This window comes from Megalops cyprinoides, chromosome 2 (genome assembly GCF_013368585.1).
Source record: "Megalops cyprinoides isolate fMegCyp1 chromosome 2, fMegCyp1.pri, whole genome shotgun sequence".
NCBI lineage: Eukaryota > Metazoa > Chordata > Actinopteri > Elopiformes > Megalopidae > Megalops > Megalops cyprinoides.
Window position 1 is genome coordinate 19,739,508 of NC_050584.1, and position 21,198 is coordinate 19,760,705.

General features: G+C 42.2%; 1 protein-coding gene across 1 annotated transcript in view; it reads left to right on the forward strand.

Annotated features, from left to right (window-relative positions):
- Positions 1 to 3,831: 3,831 nt before the first annotated feature.
- Positions 3,832 to 21,198, forward strand: part of yes1 (YES proto-oncogene 1, Src family tyrosine kinase) — a 35,437-nt gene continuing 18,070 nt past the window's right edge. Inside the window, exon 1 of the mRNA XM_036516307.1 lies at positions 3,832 to 4,246. The gene's annotated coding sequence lies outside the window, so the exon portion shown is untranslated. The remainder of the gene's footprint in view (positions 4,247 to 21,198) is intronic.

A 21,198-nucleotide genomic window follows, 5' to 3' on the forward strand; every position in this document is an offset into this window, starting at 1 on the left:
AAAGTTGTCATCGAACATCCAAAAAGTAAAATGATGACGTAAATTTGGGTTTCTTGCATTTCATTAAAAAGATTACTTAAAGATAATATAAATAAATGTGAATAAATGTGACCCTTGTGTTTTCTGAAATAAATGAACAATATGACTTTGGGATATGCAATTCTATCAAGATTAAAGTACAACATTTTTATTTTTTATGCAGAAAATATTCCATGTATACATTTTTTCTGGTTTATTTCTTTCTGTCTTTTTTTATTTTTGGTCATATTTCATCAGGAGTTTGAATAAATTGGAGGGCTCTTCTAAGATTGTTATAGACAGGTTATACTGAGACATGGCAGCATTCTCATTTTATGAGGTGTTTCACATCTTCAGCCTTCAATAAGAGAAAATGATGAGAAATCCAGTTCACAGACACGAGTGTATGAAACTAGTAACAAGTTTTTTTGATCTATCATTGCTCAGATTAGAATACATGTGCAGTAATTTTCATTTTAACCCAGAAGAAAATCAGACATGAGGTTGTGTTGCATTTCATTTTAAGTCATCTATCATTTGATTACAATGTTGGCAAGGGTGCCTGCTTGGATGCATTTTGCAACCATTTTTGACAAAGTTGCAATTCATCAACAAACATGGCTAACTACTATAACTTCCATCAGCCAAAGGGTTAAGTTATCCTGACGGAGTGATTTAACCTCACCCACAACTCCTTCATGATTACTGGTGGCAGTTCCATCAAATGTTGCTGAGCTGAGCATTTTGTGTGTGCAGCCATTCTTTTGGGGAGTTTGAACTTCTGACATGACCCCTTGCTTGTCCTTGCTTGGGACACCCCTAAGCCAGCCGCTCTTGCACCACAATGTTTACAAAAGAACAGTTTGTCTGCACTGTCTACACATTTGTACCACTCATAATTCATTTATGGTCTGTGCCTTCCTGTTTCCAGGATAAAAAATAATGAGTGACCATAATATAGTCATGCTCTGATATCTTTTCCTTATCATATTGAGCAAGAAGGCAAGGAAAACTGAGAGGCTATTTTATGAATACCATAATTAAAACAAATCTCTTGCAAGAGTGGCTACATGTTGGTTCATTTATTCAGTAAACAATGTAGTTATTCATACAGTATTGTATACCACTCTTAAAACACAATAAGATTAATATTTAATTCACCTAGATAAGTTAACCCATTTTATGGGTAATGGTAATGTGAACTGATAAGATCATCATCACTACCTTCAGAGCATCATACACCAAACACTACATTCAAGTGACAGTGACTAAAATGACCTGAGACAAAACGGAAGGTTTTAGTTGGCGGTATTTTATTTAAATATAAGCTATTCATCATATTATTACAATTTAACATGCATTTCTAACTGCATCTTAAACAAACAAAAAAGAGTTGAAATCTTCATTAATATTTGACGATGAAATAGAATACAAGGAAGGTGTTTAGTTGGCGGTATGACGCACATAGCAAATCAATAGCACTTTCAAGGCTGATTTATGATTGCTTGATCCATCCAAGCAAACACTGTGTACCGTACAGTAAGTGCTCTTAAAGAACATTTTCATGGGGCTCTTAATTTCATACACTCTCTATATGGCTCACAACAGAGTTTTTGTTACAGAATGAGTCTATAAACAATGCACAAGCTTCATTCAAACAAGCCATGAATTATTTTTGAATAATTGTTGTTTTGTTAGATTTCTGAGCTATTTTTTTATTGGTTGCCATGTTTTTAGACATTCCAAATCCAAATGCTTTGTGCTGTTTTTGTTGCCCTGGTAATCTCCACAAGGTTTGAAATTTTGGATGGATGAATGGATGGTAAAGTTTGATTAGGTTTTTTTAATAGATCGTGATTAGAGCTGTTACAACAGAGGAATTACAGAGTACCCTATGGGTTTTAAAATATATTTCAAAGGCTGAATCATCACCTAACTACAGACCCAGATGTATTGCGTATATTTCACTTTCAACAACAGAGGGAGACATTCATCTGTCTTTCTTTCACCAGTGGACTTGGGCTTGATGGTGTTGATGGTGGCTGTGCCGGGGGTGGTGCGGTGAGGAGAGGGATCAGTGTTGCAGACCAGCAGTGCTACATCCGAGAATGGTCAAAACGATATCTGAATAATTTGTATTATCCTATTCCATGCGTTTTTTTGGCATTTATGATGACTTTTATTATCTAAATCAGTGTAATGTAATGGCATAAATCAGAAACCTACCCGACATACTGTAACCATGAACGAAGGTTCTGTGCAGAACTGGCCACCTGATTACACTCTATCTCTATATAGACTCAACTCTATGGATGTGTTTTAATTAAGGTACAATAAATAAAGCTGACATAACTTACTTTACATTCAAGTGTTGTTGTGTAGCATGACGAAGCTCATACACCAGCTGTGGTCTGGGTTTGATAAGGTAACATGAAGTCACATGTTTTACAATATTAATATGACACCTGTTATAGAGTAAACAAAATACAATGATCCACAAACTATTAATGATATCCAAACCTTTCTTATGAATGCACATTTCATCCTGCTACTAAATAGACTTCATTTCCTATGTAGCTTACTCTGAAAATTGATTGTAAAAGATTAAACTGTGTGAAAGCTCCAAGCATGAGACTCATAGGAGCATCATTCACTCCTTAATCCTTTGGCAGACACCATTATACACCGCATCTTAAATGGACAATAAAATAATAATCTGAAAAACAGGGGTTCAATGGCATTTGCCTTTCAGGGGATCTACAGTGTGGATATCCTCTCTTCTTCTATCTTTGCTTCTTCAATTTCAGTACACAAACATGACAAGTCATTTATAGGTGAAATTCTGCATATATCAGTACACAAACATTTGCAAAAATTGCTCTGCAACTCGAAGAACTGAAATCAATAAGCCTTCAGCTTACAGATGACACATTTGCCCATATTATCTCACACACACTAAAGAGGTCCTGTTTAAAGCAAATTCTGCCAAATAAATATTCCCTGTATTCTCTCATGTGGCTCGCCCCCTGTGGCTATCAGTTTAGAATGTAGAGACTTTGGTCTTTAAAAGATTTGGTATGACATGATACTGAAATGATACAAAGGGAAAGCAGAAAGTATATGCATTTCTACAGAGCAAGTGTTGCACCCCAGTTTACCGTTTGTACTTGCGAGTAATGTGGCACGTTTGTACACTGAGAATGTTTTGCCAGAAACGTAACAATAGACTACATGAATATAATGATATTTAATTATTCAAATAGAACAGACTAATGGATGGAGGAAAAGGCGAAGAGGATTTCAGAGAAAATGTAAAATTGTTCAAGTTTGGACATATGCGGCTGTATGTGAATTTGTGTTAAGCTTAGAATGACTGGCACAGACATAAGTGTTTATAAAGAGTCAGACCTCAGGGTCATTTGTGGTTCTTTCTATGGAACACCCCTTAAAAGTCTTTGCACTCAGTGCAGTGTAAGTATGGAATATCCACATCCACCCAAATATTAGCAGATGATGTCAATCATTTTCAATAATAGCTACCCTTTGGTGATACTAGGGGGCAGCAAAGGATAGGATTTCCGCGTTAACAATCATACCTCAATCAGTGCAGAACCGATAAACGTTCCATAGACAGATATTGTTCTTGTGAATATTATCCCTTCACGACACGTATGCCTGCTTTCATTTTTGAAATGTAGGTTATGGTGAGAACGGGAGAAGTACATCTTCCACGCAACCCCCCTCCCCCCAGGGGCTGTGGTGCTCCTATCTCCAGCTGCTCCGTCATTCCCAGGACAGAGGGCGGCCATGTTGTTGGATGGGTTGTTGCAAGTTTAGGGGAGGAAGTAGCTGGAGGAACTGGGAGAGTTTGCAGTCAGTTGTTTGTCTTTTATCATGTAGATACACTCTCTGCCGGTTTCAGTTCGTTTGCCATTTTTGTTTGCCCTTGTTTATTTATTTTTTTCGATTGTGTCTGCCCTTCAGACAGTGTACATTGTTTAGTATTTTGTTGCTTTGAGTGTTGTTATTCCTCGAACACGATAAACAGTGTCACGGTGCTTGCTGGTGCTGTGTTGGATATGTCGAGATGGGAGAGACTGTGATTTCAAGTTTGAAATAACAACAGCAACAAAACTAGTTAGCTGCCGAGGTTCTCATCGAAAGTATTGTTTTGCGCAACAAAAACAAAGAGGGACGCATGTAACAAAGGAGTGAGGATTTCAGAAAGGTAAGATTATTTTAACGGGAATGGGAAAAGCAGTGTGTGAATGTAAGGTGGTTAGGCCTTCACGCGGTCTTGTGTGTGTGTGTGTGTGTGCGCGCGCGTGCGTCTGTTTGTGTCTATGCGTGTGCATTGTTGTTCGGTGCCGTTTGATACCCATCACAGATCAATTAATAAAATGGCTGCAAATCTTAGCCCTATGAATCTTTTTTTTTTGTCTGCCTGTCGATACTTACGGAGTCGACGGGTAGATAGATACGTAGATTGCTAACCTTCTGGCGAGCAAAGTTAATTTTATTTATTTTTGGTCTATGGTCAGTCTCGCGGCCTCCTAATCAATGGCTGTGTCGTTTGGTGACGCCAGTCTACTGAATTTTAAGGTTACAATTGACAAAATGTAACTACGAGGCTAACTGCCTCTGCAAACAGCTGTCCCCTTAGCGAACTCTTGCGATACAAACTCGAGACAATGAGCATTGTATAATGGCCTGAACACAGTAGCTACTTTTGAGCTTGATTTCACTATGTGCATTTTTTCGGTATATTTGAATGAAGCAGGGTAAGCCTTGTAGCCCTCAGCTGACACATTTTTCTAATGGTTGGTTTTGGTTATCCACACATATGCACCGAATTTCTTCTTCATTGTGGTCTAGACTAGAGTTCAAGTGTGAGATGGCGCTAGTAGGAGTTTGCGTCTGTAGACGGACGAAGAAGTGTTCAGTTGTCTTGAATCAGTATGTTCAAGACGTGACATAAAATTCACTCCGTCTTTACCATTGCAGCAGTTGCCTTCTGACGACAAAAGCCTACGGCAAAAAGTTGCCTAATTTTGAGAATTAGATACGAGAGAGCCATGGAGCAGTTTTGTGCTTGTTCATTTACTGGTCATTACATTGTTACCGTAACCTTGTAGCCTTTCCTTGTTTTACCATGTCCAGTGGATGAAAAAGGTGTAATCTTTGTGCACTGTTGTATAGTGGCATTGCGTCACTACTGCCCAGGTGCAGTAATGAAGGCTGGAAGTGATCTATAAAGGAAGCACACCTGATAGGCAGTAATAGGTTTTGTAATAGGTTTGGGGTTGGGTGTTAAAGTTAACGTGCTGTATTTTCTTCAGTCACCTCTGTGCCTGTCTCAGAGATTAAAATTGAACAGTGCTGTAATGAACCTCAGGGCTTTTTGGGGGAAAAAATTCTGATATTTTGTAGAATGTGTACATGGTTCAAAGTGTAACCTACTTCTGTTCCTATAGCGGGCAGCAGTGTGGCACAGTGGTAGAGAACATGGCTGGTGACCCAAAGGCCTCTGGTTCACTTCCCAGGTTGAGCACTTCTCTTGTACCTTTCAAAAAAGGTACTCACCCTCAGTAAATATCCTGCTGCATAAATGTAAATTTGCCAGCTATAGAAAAGACTCTGGATAAGAGTATCTGCTAAGCAACTGGTGTAATGTGAACCTGAATAAAAGTCTCCACGGTGAAGAAATGTCCATTCTACAAAGAAAAAAGCTGCACATCCTTACCACAGAGTGTTAGGAATAGCGGTGGCTCCATGCTTTAGCTTGTTAAATGTCTAAGCAGTAGAATTATTAGTCCACTTAGGGAAAGGCCTAAATTTCAGCCATTGGCAACTAGGAACGGACCAGGGAACAGAATGATATTATTTTCATATGTGGTTTTGTACTGCAGAGCGTTCACTGGTGTAATGTAGCAGAAGCCTTCCTGCTCAGATCCCGTGTAGTCTCCTGTCACTGAAGACTGCCAGCATATTGTGAGGAAGTCATTGTTGACACATGGGGTTTGGGTACCTGATTCATACTGGGCTTTATAATTTTATAGGAGCTATTATTCTCCCTCCCAGTATCATCAGAAATACCTGATGCCAAGAATGCATGTGTCACACAGAGGTGGGTGGAAGCAACAAAAAAGGTGACCCGGATGTTGTCTCAGGATTCAGGAAATTGAATCACCCCAGCTGCATTCTTCTGCAGTTAGGCAGAGGCTGGTGTATTGACTCATCCTGAACAGAACACTCTGGTTCACTGAAGTAGAACACACATTGCCTCAGCACTCTGTAGCAACGTCTTCTTACTTGTGGTTTTTTTGGACCTTTTAAGTCATTAGCTGTCCATCAGGTGAATACGTGCATTTTTTTAAGGGAAATGTAAAATTCAAAGGCAAAATGAAAGTGAACCACAACGAGTTTGTGCAGCCAATGAAACCTGTACTTTAGCAGGCTCTTATATGACACTATAGGTTTTGCCCCTAAAGGTTTGGAACAGCAGAAGCACAGTGGTGGATATAACTTGTCATGGTCTGTAGTAGTTGTGCTTATGACATGTCATCATATTATGGGTGTGAAAGGGTGTCTCAGAATGACCATAATGTAGACATTTGAAGCATAGTGTGTAATGGCGGCATGACACAACTTTGCGGAGGAGTCATTAGCGGGCTCCTTTCGCTGTTGGTGTAAATAAGAGATGTCTGAGGATGGCGACTGGCCTTGCACCAAAGATGGCGACTGGCCTCGTACCAAAGCGACGCTGCCATGTTGGGAGCGCACAGCCATGCAGAGGTAATCCCCTCACGGCCAGCCCACAGGGGGATTGAGCCGCCCCTGCTGTGATGAGTTCGGCCCGGTCTGAGGAACCTGGGCCGGTGCCAGCCACTGCCGGGGGGAGTTAATGCCATCCCTATGACTGATGCCATTTTAAAAACACATCACTGGCACTCTTCCTGTCGCTGTCCTCCACACAGACACAAATAAATCTAAAGACGTCGTCACGGATTGCACATTGGGAGCGAGCATGACAGGAACGAATGTCGTAGCCGCCGACGTTAGGGCCTGCCTCGGATTTTGACACAAATGTGTTTGTTAGGTCTGCAGTGACACGGCAGCATGCTGCAGTTGTTTGGCTTCGCTTTGCACAGGCATCCTGGGCGCGCTGGCCAAGTTAATCTGAATTTGTGTGGGATTTCATCTGGATTCTATCTGAAACCATGTCACGCACAGCGCGGAGCCAAATTAAAATGTCTGTGGTGCATTTCTTCCCATTTGCAGTGCAGTATCATGATTTTATGCTAGCAGTCAAAAAAAAAATACTCACGTGGCAAGTAATTGCTCAATCATGGGAAAACTTGGTGGCCATTTATGCAACTGCTCTTTGTTTTAATATGCTGGCCAGCTGTGGAAGAAAGTGTGGAGGTGTTACTGAGGCAGTGCAGCCCATGGTGTGGTTAGAGCAGCCCGGGTTCCCAGGGTTTCCTGCTCACATTGTGGCTGCAGTTTGATCCCAAGCCTTCTCAGTGGGATTCAAGTCACCTAATTCTGTCCCACTCGCACAACCTTGAAGCAAATCAATTTTACACTCAAAAAGGGTTTGCTCAGTGGAGGTATGCTATTTTTGTGTGTGGTTACTCATTCTTTTTGGCTGCCGAATGATCTTTTATAAATCCTTTCAGCTCAGTATAATGAGTAGAAAGAGACGAGGGGGCCATAAATTCCAGGCGTCATATTCAAAATTTTGATTTTATTTTTGCATAATTCATGGAAGAGCATGAAGATTATTAAAAAGTCATATGTGTTCGTGAGAGAGGAGACTGGGATGTTGAGGCTTCCCGTATCCAGCTTCAAAGTAGTCGTTGCTCAGCAGAGGCAGAGGAGGGCCGTGCATTGAGGACGGATCCATCTGTTCACATTTAAAGTGTGGTGAAGCTGTCAGGGCTGTTACAGAGAGCAGCAACTGCCTGATGTCAGCCATGAACAGCTGCCCCTCTTGCTTCGCATTTTGAGGGCCATGCAGCCGTGGCAAAGCTCCTGCACCGCCTCTGTTTTGTATTATCTAAACCGAACAGAACACTGGCAGTACCTGGAACAGTCCTCAAACTTAGACTCCTGTGCACAAAACCGAGGCAGGGGGAGAGAAGTGCTGTTGGGTAGGGGATTGACTGAGCTCTATGAGCCTGTGAGTCAGGCGGGGTTCCAGAGGTCCGCCGTCTCGTTACCTTGGGTGGATTTCAGCGGACGTCTGAGCTTGAGATGAGCAAGGCTGTAAGTGGATAGCATGGCTTGCGTTTTATCACGCGTGCATTCTGCAGAGACAAGGTCCCAACCCCTGATCATGTTTCAGTAATTTATTTGGCTGAAATGATCGAGGCACAGCCACATGATGTCATATACATTAAAGGTAAAAGGCCGGCCAAGTGAATGTGGGGATGTCAATACTCACAGTCCTTTGTAGTCCATGCACTGTCAGAGTCTTGAGAATTGTTCTCATGTGGTTGGGTTCTGTGACCTGTTGTGCCCATTGGCAAAAATGTAATGTGATATATGATATATGTTTCCCTGAAAGCATGTAGTTGGTGACTCAGACTCTCGCAGTAGTGTCAGTGAATTTGAGTGAGGGACAGATAGTCTTGCCTCTGATCTTCAGCTATCTGGTTTCAAAGTCAGCCCTGTTGGTTTTTTTTTTTTTTTTTTGCGCTGTTCTGGGGTTTGTAAGAATGAAAGCATAGAGAGACCATTGAGAGGAGGTCCTGGCGGGATTCAATGTGAGCATTCATCACTGTGGAACCCTGCCTTCAGTTGTCTCCCCTCGCATTCCTGCTGTTGAAGGGCGTAGCAGGTGGCTCGGCGCACAAAGGCTGCGGAAGGAAGCCCCCGGTCAGTGGGATCAGTCCATTCCACGTGCCAGAGCAATAACAGGGGCACACTAATGAATTACCCGCCCCCTCACGTAGACACTTTTCCCTGAATTTATTTCCACTGGGTTGTGACATTGATTCATTTGTGGAGTTTAAACTGTGCAAGATTAATTTGCTTTTAAGTCAATGAACAATGTTTAGAAAACAACAGGGATTTTCTTTAAAGAAGGCAGGCATTGCTGTATTTTTTAAGTGAAAGATTAGTTGAAGCACCATCTGGATCAGGCGGTAAAAGCATTTGTTTCAAGTGCGAGGCTGGGCCCTGTGATTCAGGGTCGAAAACTGGCATGTCATTCACCGACGGTGACTGGGAACCCGCATCTGCAGAACAAATTGGCTTCGTTCCGCTGGCGATAGGGGTAGGTAGGTCGGTCAAGGTCCCCTTGTTGTTCTGCTCTCAGTATCCTGGGACTACCTTAGGTGTTTGCGAGTTACTCAGATAGCATTGTGGTGGATGTGCCTATATTGGGACACTGTTTGCCTCCTGGTGTACTGTGGGACTTGTAGTGTGAACAGTAGTTGCAGTAGGCATGTGTGTATTTTTGAGAATTGTGTGTGCCTTATCCTACACTTCCACATCACTTCAGAGGTTCTTTGTTATAGTGGTGATGAAATTAAATGTTTCATTTGTAACTACTAATGTTTGAAGTTGAAATGGGGGGTGAAATACCAAAAAGAATAAGGACTAGGAGGAGTGTTTTCCCTGCCATTTTGTAGAGTTTGTGCAGTGTTGCAGAAAAGGACCTCCCCAGTTCCCATGCTTTATTATTTTGTAATTGGAATTAAACTGGGTATTTTAGATATGGTAAGATTAAATATTTATCGTCGGGTTAGATTTTGCTTGCAAAATGGTATTGTAGTAGAGTAATGCTGGCCCAACAACATTCTCTCAGGATTTGAAATTGGACAGGCCTCAGGAAAACTGATGCAAACTGGAGTAAACTGAGATTTAATTTGGGGGCAGCAACAAAGGAATGTGACCCTAACCCTGGTGAGATTGACCACAAGGCCATAAATTAAGAATGGGAAATTGCTACTTAGGAATTAATTTAGAATGGGAGCATGGTTCTCTTCATGCTGACTGTTTTCAGTGGCAGTTTTGTTCAGCATTTATAAATCTGTTCCAAATTCACTGTGGTCCCAGTGTTTTTCAGGCTCCTCTACCAGATCCACGATACAAGTCAAGATTTTTGCTCTTAGCTTTGAATTAAGGAGATGTACTCTGCCTTGCAATGCTGGATATTTATTGCTTAGAGCTGGAATTGATGGAGACTGCATGTGATATCGCTGGCCTAGTGGGACTTGTGCTCTTTTTCCACTTTTCTCACTGATAGAAGTTTGCTGAGCATACACCCCTGACAGAATGTATCTGGGCTTTGCAGCACACAGGTTGATTGATGTAATCCCACATCCATCTGAATAGAAGGGGAGATATACACTCCATTGACGGTTCATAAACGGTGTGTTAACAAGCTAGCATTAAAAAAAAAAGTATCATTGGCTGCATTTTGTTGTAGTCCATGTTGGAGTGGTGCAATTTATCAGTATACAGCTAACACTTATGTCTATGGTAAATGTTTGCTATAGTTAGAGCTTATATATTGCTGGGGATATCAGGAATAAACATGTGATGAGATCAAGCAAGTGCTAATGTTTTGGTTTTGTCTTTTGATAGGTAAATAGTTAGCAAACACCTCGGGCATATTGACTAACTGAAACATTTCCTTCTTGACAGCTTTGGAGCTGACTGATGCAACATCATTCACAGTTTTGCTATCCCACCCTGTAGCTTACTTGGAACAAGGCCAGTGCCAGATAAGTCATGTGGTTAGAGTTTCACAGTTGGTCCTCCCTCAGCTTTACTGTGAAAACCAGTGGAGCCATACCTAGGCCAGAGAGCATGTTTCCAGCATTGCCTGTCAGGGAAGAAGGGTATATGTGGCCATTACCGCTCCTGTGCATATGGGAATGGAACTGGAGCCTGTGCTCGTCCACTGCACCGTTGAAAACACACCTCTGTGTCATCAGCCCGGGGCTTTTTGTGAAGCGTGTGTGGAATTTTCTGCAGAGTACAAAGAGAGGACTTCTTGGGTTTCAGAAAGAAAACCTGCAGTTCTTAGTCATTCAGAGTTCATGGCTTGCACAGAGGGGCTGGAGGGTGGTGTGTACCTTGCTGCAAAGTAGGAGAGTATCTGAGACTTTGGGAGTGTACGTGCTGAGGGTAGAAGTGCTCAAATGACTTTCGTTATTGCACTGCATTATGTTTGGGACATAAGGGGTCAGAAGCAAAGAGGAAAGCCATTTCCCCAGTTCATGAAAGCAGAGATCCCTTAAAATATAAAATTTGTTCATTGGGTATTTCTGAGTGTAATTTTTTCTCCTGGGTGACTGTTTAATCCCTTCTATTTGAATTGAATTGAACTTGAATGGTGATGGTAGTACGAACAGGACTGTGTGTATGTATTCTTTGTTTGGAATGAAAAAATTCTACCAGATTATCAACATGCACATGTAATCCTCAGACTGATCTGGTCTGATGTACTGTATTGTAGCATTTTCCTTTTTTGCACAATTTTTGTCTGGCCAGAAAGAAAACAAGGCAACAGGGAGCAACATGATCTGAACGGGTGCAGCTTGCCAGAAATGTTGAAGTTTGACACTTGCCACCAAATGTTCTTACATGATCCACTGAAATGTGCCCCCTGATTAGACCGCACCTCAGTTTTTGTCCACTGACAAGAGCCAGGCATCCCCCGGAACAGCAGATATGTCAGCTGGCAAAGCAGGCCAAACAGGGATGTCCTGATGATGCCCATTTCTTAACTGAAGGTCAAGGCTTTTGACACTGAGGTTGTGTTGCGCACTCAGCCATTTTGTTTTTAATGGAGATGCACTGGCTAATGTGCTGCCTCAACTTGAAATACAGCTAAGCTGTCACAGCCATGCTTCTTTTCTTTTTTGCCATGCTTGTTTATTAGTCTTTACCTCAGAGAGTTCCAGAATTAAATGGAGTATTCTATTAAAAAGCCCCAGTTCAGCACCCCCACCCCCAGGACCTAAACAGAGGAGGCTATTCAACAATCAAAACAGATACTTTGGCATGGGCCTCCTTGCATACATCCAACACAAAGAGTGAAGCGTGATTCATCCTGGCAGTGGACAGTTCCAAAAGTATGATAAACACTGCATCCAGTGACACCAGGACAGCAAGTGTTGGAGGAAGCCAGTGGTGCTCCAACTTTTATTTTTCTTGTTGTTGCAGTAAGACCAGCTAGGAAAGTTCTCTTTTGTCAGGCCAAAGTGAAACTTCCGAGATCTCATTGAGCGCACACTCTTGTGGCTCCAGAGGGAGATTATAGTATTTTGATCAAGCTGAGCTGACCTGGTTCAAGGACATCTGGCCTGCATCCTAAACAGCTGCATAAATGTTCATGGAGTATCATGGTGACAGAATCGTCTTGGTTGTTAATGGAGAGTCAGTGCCATGGTATGCTTCATAATGAATCAACTCCTGATCAGTGTTCCTTGAACTTGGAGAGATGATGATGTATTAAAGTCCCACAAGATCTACTTTTTGAATGCTTGAATTTCATAATTCTCATAGTTAAGCAGAACAAGACTGGAAAGTCTTTTGAAGCAAGCGATTGTAAATAATAGGTGTCTGTCCCCCTGTGGTCAGAGTATTAGTGCACCATTCTATCAGTGGATGTGTTGTTGGGGTTGTGTTGCAGGGTACCCCATGGGCATGAAGAGCAGACCGCAGCCCTAAGTATAAAAAGAAAGAGGACGCTTGTGCAAAAAAAGCACAGGGTGGGTGAATCAGACCCCTGACTACAAGTAGCCATCTGAACCCACAGGCCGCATGACTCTCGCTGTGGTTTATTTTTCAGTTCTGTATGGTCCAGTTAACAATTTCGCATGACAATTAAGTTTGGAACTGTATTAATCGTTTAGCTCTTTTATTATGTCCACTTTTTAGGTGCGTGGTCTCCTGACTGGCAGTACGGAGTAAAATTGTATGATGGCTGTTGTGGTGGGGGGTGGGGGGTGGGGGGGGTGCCGAAAGCTTAATTAAAACCTAGGCTGCTTGTGTTTGTTTCTGTGTAGCCATGTTTATTCGGTGGTAATGGACTGTGAATTGATTATGCTGAAGTGGATGTGAGCAACCATGGCCTCTATTCTTTCCAGGAGACTGGGGACTGCATGCACTGTGTCATGCATTTAAAAATGCTGTCCAAAAGCATCTGACATTCAGGTCTTAGTCAGCCTCGAGTAACAAAATATTACTCAGTGAATCCCGGTGCTTAATTTTCTGCCACTAGAAAGACATTAGCTTTGATATAAAATGGAATGAACTGCTCATTGTGTAAGGAGCTCTGTGGGGGCAGGATTGTGCAGTGAGCCATGTGATGGTCAGTATGGGATCCTCCATTTTCTCTTTGTTCATATTCTACAAGGTCTGACTAATGATTGCTTTTGCTGACAGGGTTGGTGGTTCCCCTGTGAGGCTGACATGGCTGCCATTCAGGTTGCCACTTTTTGAGGCTCAGAAGCATTGCTAAGCTCCCTTTGACTTGCAGTACGTGTGTTGACTGACCATCACCATGGTATTAATTAAATTTCCAACAAATACTCTTGGAAAATTAATTTTTAATTGCTAGCTTTAATACATTTGTTCATCGGGCTTTGATAATGGCGTCAGTGCTGGTAATAAGCTGAAGTTTGAGCCCTCTATATAGTATATTAAATGCAAATCAGTAGGCCTGACAGAGGAGATAGTGGAAGATCCTGTTTGTAGCCTACCCAGGTGGACATGGGAAGACATGTCAGTCCAACTTGGGAAGAGCAAAGATTGGCTTCTGTTGCATTCCAGGCATTCCAGGACATGCTAGGTGTTTGCTTTCAAGGGCTGTTTGGTTATAAACGTGACAGTAAGGAGTAGAGTGTAGGGTTAATTTTGGAGTGGGGTAGAGGGGAAGGTATACTTGTGTTCCTGATCCTGTGTTTCTTTCAGAGTGAGCAGTAATTGTGGTTGATGCCTTGTTTTGCTTGTATCTGTGTTCAGCTGTTAAAATTGATTTAAGCAAAAACAGGCCCCCATCTGGCTATGACTTGAATGCTAGAAGGCCACTTTCCTTATGGCCAGTAATGGCCAGTAATGGCCAGTAATACACAAATAAGATAATTTTATTTTTAAATTCAGTTTGGCCAAATCACAAAAATTCTCAGCTTTACCAATGTATTCGGTCTTTGCAGTTTGTGAGTTGTACAGTTTGAATGTTTGGGGGGTTTGTGTCGTTTTTAAGTGTCTGTGCCTGTGTGTGCCTCTGGCATGATGGGTGGTCTTTCTGCTGCTGTGACTCTAATGACACAACCCTCAGGCCAAGCCTGTCTGAGTGGAGGTCAGTGTCAGTGTTGGTGCAGTCCAGTCTGCCAGGTCAAATCAGAGTAGGGCGCTGTGAGCTGTGGTGTAGTCTCCCAGAGCAAGGAGACCAGCCCTTCCCTGCTTCCCCCCGAAGCAGTTAGAGCATGAAAACCTGCCATGCCCCCTTGTGCCAGATCATTCTTCAAGGCATTCCCTCAATGGCAGAGCTGTGTCTTTTGGCTGGCTTGACTTGTGTGCCACATGCTATCTGGTGGTCTCCATTAGGCCTTGCATGCCAGGCATAAATTACTCTTCTCATGCTGTAGGGAAATCTGATCCATGTCTAATGTTTTCATTTACCCAAACCCCCATCCACCATCCAGTCATACATCCACTCAAACCATGGTTTTATGAGCATCTTGTAATTGGCACAACAATGTAATTTAGTCACTGAATTCCAGCTGGGTTGATTTCTGTTTCGTATCAGCTTATATTTAGAAGTATAATGCAGTCTGGCTTCTCTGAATGATTCATTTCGTTGTGCCTATCCCCAGGCTACTGCTTATGAGAATTGGAGAGAAAACAAACCTTGGTGTTGGTGGTTGTTTGCTTTTGATCTCAATTACATGCAGCTACTGTCCATTTTTAATGCGATGAGGTCGGTGATAGGTCTCTTAGTGACAGGTAAGGATTGTAAGGATTTATACTGTAAATGTAACATTGCCTTTTAATTCGAGTCTTTATCCCTCTCTGTACAGTTGTTGTTTTCCCTACAGCCTAATGGGCTGTTATAAAGTAGCTCAGAGCACTTAAAAAAATTCATGCATCTGTACCATTTGAGACCATGTGCTTGAAGCTGTTTGAAGCTTTAATGAATTAACTTGTCCAGCTAAAGATAGGAACAAGTGCACTTGTTGGCATTTTTGCTGGCATTTCATTTATCTATATATTTATTTGTAACTGCTTTTAATAATAGTAAAAACTCCTACCCTGAAGCAACAACATTCCTGCATTTTATGGGAAGTGTGGTGGTTTGTTGCCTGTTGGGATGATGCAACAATGGCAGCACCAGTTCCCTCGATCCCATTGGAAAGTGGTGTGAACGACTATTATTTGTGATGTGCTCTCAAGCAGACATTGTTCTCCAAATTCTGTTGAATCTAATGATATACTGTCACTCTATGTATTTATAGTATATATTGGTATTTATGTATATATTGGTAGACCAATGAAGTGTTATTGCCATTTCTCAAGAAAAAGTGGAGTCAAAACCTAGCTTTTGATGGTACAGTTTGAAGGGAAATGTTGCTCTTATTCAAGAAATCTATTGTGGTCAGTAGGGTTCAATGTCCTTAACCTTGTTTTAACTCATAAAGGCTGTCTGTTTGGGAACATAGTATTCCATAACCAAGCCCAACATATTATTATCTTCTCTGTGCATCAAAGGCTGGTATTTGGCGTGCTGCAAAGTGTATTCTCAGTAGAATTTTTCACGCTCCTCCATTTTCTCAGTGGAAAGGTGTCAGGCAAATAACCAGTTCCTCCAAATTAAAGTGGTCCAACTATCAGCATACTTTAAAGGCACAGGGGGTCTCCATCACAACTTAAATGCTCATATGTTAATGCATGTAATTTGTAGATTCTAGATTTTGTTTCTATTGCCTGCAATATCTGTAGAAGGGTTCCATTGTTTGTATGGAAGTGATTTGCAGAAGTGTATGGGGTGGGGAATGCATGGTGGTGCAGTAGTTCCACGCCTCAAATCATTCCCAAGGTCAGTGGATTATTCACAGCATACTCAAGATGACTTTGAGCTGTGATGTCAGAGATGGTGTGGGTTGCATGGGAAAAGTTCAAGGTTTGTTAGCGATGACAAACCAATACGATACGCCTAGATCTGCTCTACTCCAGTGTGATTGTCGTGTAGGAATGTCCAGACATGGTCCTTGTCAGTGCAGCATGTGATAGATTTCCCAAGCTCCACTCAGCTTCTGGATCAGCAGTGCTTTCAGGGAACAAAACCTGCTATATCCACATGGAACTTGCATACCTGAATTCAGTTTTGTGGTCATCACTACAAGAATGTGCACAGAGGCTAATATCCTCAGCAGCTGTTCAGGGAGATCCTCAGACCTGCTCAACACCAGCATCAAAAACGTAAGAACAGCTGCAGACAAACACGCCTGCTCCTCGGAACAGCCGGGAGGATTGAGTATCACTCTCTGCACAGAATTTGGATTGCAGGCACTGTTCCGTTAGTTTTAGCAGCAGACAGTGTCTTTGGGGCCTTTATGTCCACTAGAAAAACCTTGGAAGGACAAAGTCCTCAGTGATGACCAGTTCACATTGCCCCAGTTAATCTGTGTTGTAAAACATAACACTGATTGCCCTGCAAGGTCTTTATTTTCATTATCAGTATTCTGCTTTGTTACGCATTGAAGAACAGACGTTCAGCTTTTCAGATGGCCATATATATTCTGCTGCCAAGAGACATTTGGGTTTGGCCTGTGTTCTTGCTGACATCTGATGTCACAGAATTTTTTTTTTTGTTGAAAATTTTGTTCAAAGATAAGGTATGGTTTTGACCACATGTATTGATCACACTTTATTTTGCTGTAAGCGCAGATTGTGAGGTCTTCCTTCCCAACAGATAATATTAGGTGCTATGAGTACTTACTATCCTAATAATCTTGTCATATATGGCATCATTCTTCTAGCAGCCTGGCTACGTAACTATCCCAAAAAAATACGTAAACACAAAATATTAATGTGAATACCCAATTTAGCTTATTTAATTGTGTTTGCCAGTTGCTGTCACTTTCTTGGTCAGAGTGTGCTGAAAATTTGCTTTGTATAAACATCTTAGATTCTGTCAGGTACTACGAGTTTATAACAGTTTACTTTAGTCTGCTCATTTCTTGTCAGCCTGGCAGTGGTATCAAGTAGTCATGAAATTATAATTTTTGTGTTTTACAAACAGCGGCAGACTGTAAACAACCAATGAAAACGTGTTTAATAATAAAAAAATATGATTATTAAGAAAAACAAAAAATTTGTTAATGCGGAATGTAGAACCAGAGTAACAAGCGGCAAGAGAGCCCTAGAAAGTGAACATAAAATGCAAAAGAAAAAAAAAACTCCATACTGAAAATACACTCTGAAGTGGATGACTGAGGACTCTATTAAGATGTGGCGAGAGCTTGGGTTCTTTTATACCATACAGAAATAGCTACCACTACAAACAACGGACACACTTTTTTTTTTTTTACTTTTGTTTGTAAAATCTGGGATGGGTGGCCTACCAACCTCATACTCTGGGCATGGACAGGCTGTGAAAATGATATGCCCACTGTTTCTTCCTGTGTATTTTTGCTCCCAAGGTTACAATAGCAAATTAGTTCTGCATCATTTTTCACGAAGTCACATCAGCCACTTGCACCTACATTTAGATGGTGACAAGGCTGTTTCTGCTTCCCTCTAGTTAAAGGTGAGGTGGGATTGTGGGGGTGTCTGCAGTGTGCTTGCATGCTAGCTGCAAGTGAATAAGAATGACAGAACACTGGAAAGAGCAATGCTGATCATCTGTTATAGAACAAATGATGCAGAATGAAAATCTGTTAATTTTGTCCTGTTGTGCGCCTTGATAGCAAGCTAATGAGTGACCCGGAGCTGTATCTTTTTAAAATATTCATTTAAAAGCTTAGCTGTTGAGCTATTACACTGGTTGGTTGTTACTGTCATTGGCATGGTGGAAGTGAGGTACACATCTTGTGTCTTTCCTTACCTGATTTTTACTAAATGTAATGTTAAGGAAACAAGTTTATTATTTAGACGGACTTAATGGTCAACTTGGCTGCTGGAAACAAGTCAGTAAAATCTCTGTTCGCTCATTAAGGGGAGAGACCATAATAGCCGGGGGTAGTACTGTGACACATGCAGAATCCCAGCTTTCAGAGGTCCCTGTCCTTGGTGACTTGGAAAAAAAGAGTGTAAAGTGTAAGGTTAGTGGCACTAGTATCTGGTGAAAGGATTACTGTGTTGAAGTGCACAGACACGTAGGATTTGAAATCTAGCGCTTTATGCTGCTTCCTTGAAGTCCACTGTGACTTTGAGATCTATTTGCAGTACTTTGTTGGTAAGTCCATTAATGTAAGGCAAATGGCCTGTAAGCCAATTATGTTTCGTTTGAGCCTTGATAAGCTAGTCTGGCCATGATAGGACAGCTTCCAGCTGTAACAGTGCAGGCTCAGAGCAAGTCTTGCCGCTCATTGATACAATCAGTTAATCGATTTGAAATCTTAGATTGCATCTAAACTGGTGTGTGAAGAGCAATATCAATACAAATGTAATTAATAGCGATCATGTGTCTAATTCAAATGCAACATAATGAGTGTTGTGGCTGGTAGTATATTTGCTTAGATTTGTCTGTGTTCCAATAAACTAAATTGAATGTAGGCTGGTGATAGTGTTGTACAGATAGCATCAGTACAATGCAGCGTTGCTAGGCTTTACACAATTTCTGCATTTAACAAGACTGTTTCAGATTTTGTGAAACTGTTATTGATTCAGACTGTTTTCTGTTGACTGGTACCCCTTCATATAATAGCCAGTGTGTCAATATGGTAATTACATCTCCGTAAATCCAAATGTTCACACTTCCGGTCAAAGCCTTACTACTATGAGTCCATCACTCCACATTCATATACACAGCACACTACATTACTGAACTCACATCTCACTGGGAAGGAATGACACCTCTAAAAGGCTCTGCAAACAGGGCTGTCGTGTGGCGAAGGATGACAAGAGAGCATTATTTTGACTGACAGCTCTTCAGGCTGCCAGGGGAGGAAAAGCAGCATGTATTTATGGTGAGGACTGCTGATGATGACAGCCTTTTGAGGAAACCAAAAAGAAGTCGGCGTAGTGAAAACTGTTGCTTTTTAAGATGCTCTATATCTCCCCTTCAGCAGATTGGATACTCCCCTCTCTCTCAGCACCCATACTAGTGTTTTTTTTTTCTTCCCCACATGGCACTGAAAACGCAAATCCTCCTTCAGTGTAATCCCTGCCGCAGTTGGGAAATCTGAAGTTGACACGGCACACTGCCTCCTTGCCTCGCTCGTCTTTGAGCATTTTGCTCTCTGTAGATCCTGTCAAGAAAGTTGGGGGGGGGGGATGAAAGAGCCCTGGCGTTCAGCTCTTGTCTGGCAGTTTGCCAGATGGAACAAGGTCTGGCAGTTTCCCTGTTGCAAACCTGGATGTCTGTGGCTTATTTCAGGATCCCTGAGGGATCTTTTTCATTTGACCGAATGGAGGTTGGTCCCTTCCTTTTGTATTAGCAAGCATGACAAGATTTCTGTACTGTAGTGTAGAACATTGTAGTGTATATTCTGTAGTGTAATACGCTGCAGAAGAGATCTTACAGGTTTCTCACCTGAACCTTCCTTATGTTATGCCCACTTCGTTGACGGACAGTTACAGTACTTAGGGCCATCATTAAAAAAGGAAATTGGTCTTGCATGCCAAGGTGGCTTCGCATCGCATGGCTTCCATTATGTTTTCCATTTTTCTGTGTTTAGTGTAGCGTGCCAGAAGAACAGGTGTGAGAGAGGGCTAGAATGACCAGAGTGAAAATCTGCCAGGGTGGCGTTACTTCTGCTGTTTACTGACTACTCACCCAGCTGTGGTGGAAAATGTAGCTTTGTGTAGCAACTATCCACATGCTGTGCCTCTGCATTTCTCAAGGGCAGTCTGTTGTCCCTTTTTTTCCTGTACAAGCCTTCCGGCTAGTCTTTCTTCTGTTCAGTTGGCTGTAGCTATGAATATAAGTAGTCCTGAGTGTCACTACGCCGTTTCAGATAACAATTTTTTTTTGTTGGTAAGTGTGGACACTTCTGTGGCGCTGTCTGTTTGGGGCCAGGCCACTGAAGAATAAAGTGGGTCCTTGAAGATCCCAGTCTAATTCACTATTGAGCTAGTAAGGCCACAAGGAGAGATTGATGAAGGACAGCTGCAGGTCAGTATTTATTGGGACAGGAGAGGTCATCAGATACCCTCAGGCTGGCTGGAGACAATGCCATAACCCTCCAGCTGGATTCATCCATAACCTTAATGTTGTAACAAATACCTTTTTTTTCCATTTTATTCTGCTGCTCAGAAACATACAACACTAATTGCGTAAATGATTTGTTCATCTAGTCCAGGATTTTTTTCACCAGATGTTCAGGTCACACAGAAAATTGTGGGTCCCTACCATTCTAATCAGAAGCCTGCTGTTGATGACAGAGAAGCTCCCGGAACGTCTGGAATGTTGAAATGCCATTGATATCTCAGTTGGACAGCGCTAGGGACTCGGGGACACTAATTGTTTGTTTTGAAACATACCTTCCCTGCGGGCCTTAGGTAGGGCCTTTGTTTGGCGTCCCTTCCCACAGAGAGAGCTGGGCCCGGTGGAGGTGCTCTGGTTTTTCCCCCTGGCTGGCCGGGTCTCCTGGCAGTGTGACACATGGAGCTCAATGAGCGCCACGTCCTGGCTCATTATCCCTCTGGAGGGGGGATTACGCGAGGCAGTGATTACTCACGCATGTGGCTTACTGTAAGCGGGGCGACCTGAGGATCTATTTATCTGATAGGGAGCAGCAGCAGCAGCTCCCCAGCTGTGCACCTTCAAAAGGTCAAGCGCTGTCAAAGTGACAGTGTCGACCTTTTCTGCATTCATCCCTTACATGCCACGCTACTTGACACGGCTGTAGGGCTTTTGAGGAAAAGGAAGCGTGGCGAAAGTGAGCAAGTGGGAAGTGTGGAAGGTCTGGAAGAACTTGGATTCTTTGGATCAGAACTCTTATCGATGCCTTCTTCTAATGGAAATTTCTAATGTGCATCTAATAGAAT